Source organism: Panthera tigris, chromosome E1 (assembly GCF_018350195.1).
Source record: "Panthera tigris isolate Pti1 chromosome E1, P.tigris_Pti1_mat1.1, whole genome shotgun sequence".
Classification (NCBI taxonomy): domain Eukaryota; kingdom Metazoa; phylum Chordata; class Mammalia; order Carnivora; family Felidae; genus Panthera; species Panthera tigris.
The window spans coordinates 22,119,899-22,123,523 of NC_056673.1; positions in this window are offsets into that span (position 1 = coordinate 22,119,899).

The following is a 3,625-nucleotide window of genomic DNA, read 5'->3' on the forward strand; positions in this document are numbered from 1 at the left end:
CCCCCCCCACGTCCCCTGTCTTCCCCCTGTGTGGGGGAGCTTTGGGGGGGGTCTTGTGTCACAAGCTGCACAAAGACTTTTCTCAAACCAATATTCAGGGATTTCTGTCCTGCAGGGTGGGGAGACGGCGGCTGCCCGCCCTGCGGAGGATCTTGCTGTGGACAAAACATGTGGGGAATGGGGGAGACACTTGTAGCATCTGCTGGCTTCCGGGTGCCCCCTCCCCCTCCAGTCCCTTCCCAGGACCTGGGAGTTGACCCTACAGAGGGGTCTGGGACCAAGCCAGGCACCTTCCTGAGATCTCAGGACTCCCTCCTCTATCCCAACCGGCTGTGGGCGGAGCCTAGAGGGGGAGGAGCCCTGGGCCGGCCCTGAGCAAGCCACACCCCAGCACTGTGGTCTGAGCAGTCCCGGGGAGGCCCGGTCCCCCTGCTAAGCCCACAGCAAGGTCAACACTACGCCTTAGCCCTTAGCCGCTCCTCTCGCTCTGCTGACCACTCCTCCCTCTCTGCAGGGGCAGCCACCCATCCCCCCAGGGAACGGAATCGGTGGGAGGGGGAGGAGGCACCAGGGGATGCTGTGGAGGACCTCGGGACGGGCAAAGGCAGCGGGGAGCCGGGCGTCTCCCTTACCCCTCCCAGCCCACAGCCACTTCTCTCTTGGGTTCTACCCACCACTGTGTCGGATTTTCTTAAATAAATGGGGGTGACCAGACTGGAGCGGGGCAGCAGCTCCCGGAGAACAGAAGGCGTGTGGTGGCTGGCTCTGCGTCTGGTCCTTGTGCGTGTGTGCACATACACACACACACACACACACACACACACACACACATGCGCACTGTGGACACACTAAATGACAGAGATCGACGCCCGGCTGAACCCGGTTGCCCCTTCCTCCAACATCCACATCCCTTCGGGCCCTGTCTTGCCGAAGCGGGTGCCCACGTCCGGTGTGAAGGATTTGCTGGCCCAGAAATGTGCCCTTACAGAGAGGTAGCTCCCCTAGGAAATGCCAAGGTTGCCTCGGGAGGGTGGGGCAAGCCTCAGGGCCTCGCCTCGGGAGAAAAGGCTTGGGGAGTGAGGGGGCACAGAAGAGTAAGGAGAGGGGTGAGAGCAGGTTGGTGTGCACACCTGAGCTGCTTCTGGATTCCCTCTCCACCTGTAGTCCACCTTCCAGAGACAGTCCCTCCCCGTCACTGTCACTGTCACCACCTCCCAGGGAGGCCTCTCTTCTGCATGGATTGATGAGGAAAGCCTGCGGCGGAGTCTCCATGTCCAAGCTGTAGGCAAGAGAGAGCGAGGGCTGTTGGGTGAGCACATGGCCTCCGACGGCCCTGGGGCACTGCTCCCCAGAGGGGCACAGGGGACCTGGCCAGAGCAAGAGCCCAGCCGAGGCTGCCTGGCCAGCCTGCAGCGCCCTGGACGGGTGACTACAGCCACCAACATCTGTTCTAGAAGGGACCAGGGAGGAGGCCCGGACCTCCCTCCTGGCTCAGAACCAGGGCTGCATTGGCATCCGTGCCCAACATGCTGTTGCCCACCACGAAAGGAAGCCTGCTTTCCTCAGTCCTCTGCTCAACAGATCATGGTGGCCCTGGGGTTGTTGTGAGGACCAAATGACACCACATATGCCCGGCAGATTAAGCTCCTAGCGCACACCTGCTCCTAGAGGTTCCCAACAAATGGAGTTTCTCAGGCCTCAATGTTCAGGATCCATTTGTTTATGCAACACATTAAGCTCCTGCCGTGCACTGGGCCCTCCTGGGGAGCGTGGAGGCAAGATCATGGGCCTGTCCCCCAAGGAGCCCCAGCCCCGCTGGGAAGATGGACGCGTCAACTGACCACGGTTATCTGGAATGATTGATGCTATGATAGCTTTACCCTGGGTTGGTGGGACGCAGGGGAGGGGGGAGGAGACATTCTCAAACTGAGTTTGCTGAGGATAGGGCCAAGGGCATTCCAGGAAGGGAAGGGAGCGGGTATAAAGGCCCAGACGCCACCTACTCAATACCCTGTACTTTCTTTTGCTGCCGTGTCTTTGCGCATGTTTTCTTTGTCTCTCTATGCGCATGCTTCTGGAATATGAGTCCCAGGTGGTAGGGGGAACACAACAAACATACGCAAAGTTGTGGAGGCCAGAGGCAGTGCGGTGGGTTCAGCATGGACTGGGGAGTCAGGCTCAGACTAGAGGTTCAGACGGTCTCTGACTGGGTGCCTACAGGGGCACCCAGCTGCGGAATTGTCAACTGCGTCGTCCTACCTGGGGATGAGGGGGAGGAGACACGAGCCACTGCTTGCCACAGAGACCTCCTTCCCTAATGAACCTCAGAGACCAGGCTGCCCCAGAAAACAAGGTGGAAGCTTCCACAGAGGTGTCTGTCAGCATCCAGGCTTTCACAGACAGGGAAACCAGGACCCAGAGAAGGGGAGCCGTTGGCCAAAAGTCACACAGCAAACTTAATAACGGAGCCAGCGGCCTGCCTCCTGCTCTGTCCTATAATTTGTGTCCCTTTCTGTTCATCCCTCACCCCCTGTCCGGATGCAAGAACTCAGAAGCAATTGCTAGAAACAGCGAGCCCTGACCCTCGTGCAGTTCAAGAGGGAGCAGGCTTGGAGGGAACGAGACAGGACATTAAGTTAACAGCCCCTCTGGAATGGCCCTGGCACCGAACTTCTCTTTAAAAATTTGTCTTCAACCCCAAAAATGAATCGAGGGACCTTGTAAAGAATAGTTATTGACGGAGAGCTGCTCGGGGAGCACTGAGACACCGGGCCCATGAATCAGCTTGCGAGGGAAATGAGATTTCCCAGACAGCCAGGCCTGGCAAAGGCAGAGCCAGAGGTACAGAGAAGCCACCTCGAGCCTGTCCCCACCCTGGTGCTCAGCTCCTTGCCCCACCCCACACCGCTAGCTCCCCACCCCCACCAGCCCTGCATGTGTCTCCGTGCCTGCCTTCAACAAATATTGACGGGCACCTACTATGTGCCAGGCACTACGTTCCCCCTGAGAGAAGTCTTCAGGAGAAGAGGGAGAAGCCATGGAGCCTGTTGAGAAGGCTGAAAATAGAATGCATGGGTCGGAGAAAGGAAACTCTCAACTGAAAGGATGATTCTTCCCAAGACAGGTTGGCAAGGACTCCTGGGTCTGACAGTGCATTTGCTGTGTGGCCTTCAGCCAGTGTATCACCAGCTCTGGGCCCTCGTTTCTCCTTTTGTACAAACATGGAAATCACTACTGCTAGGCCATGTCCACTGACCTCCCTCACAAGGCCCCAACTGTTTCAACACCTGTATCACTACAAAGCGTCTAGAGAGGTAGGAATTACTACTCCCATTTCCAAGAGACCATAACACAGAGAGGGCAGGTAACTTGCCAGTGGTCTCCAGCTCAGAAGTGACCAGGCGGGCAGCTACAAATCTATCCTCCTTTTGCTACCTCCTTAAGCACCATTGGCAACTGAAGGGGAAAGAGGTTGCAGAGATTTGAGGGAGGTTAAGAAGGGGGTCTCTAAAGATTTGATGGGCTGTGATGGGGGCAGCCTGTGGGGCCACCATTCAAGGCATGGATAGATCACGGAAAGTGTCTGGGGACAGATGGAACATTATGAACACTATGACCTCTCTGC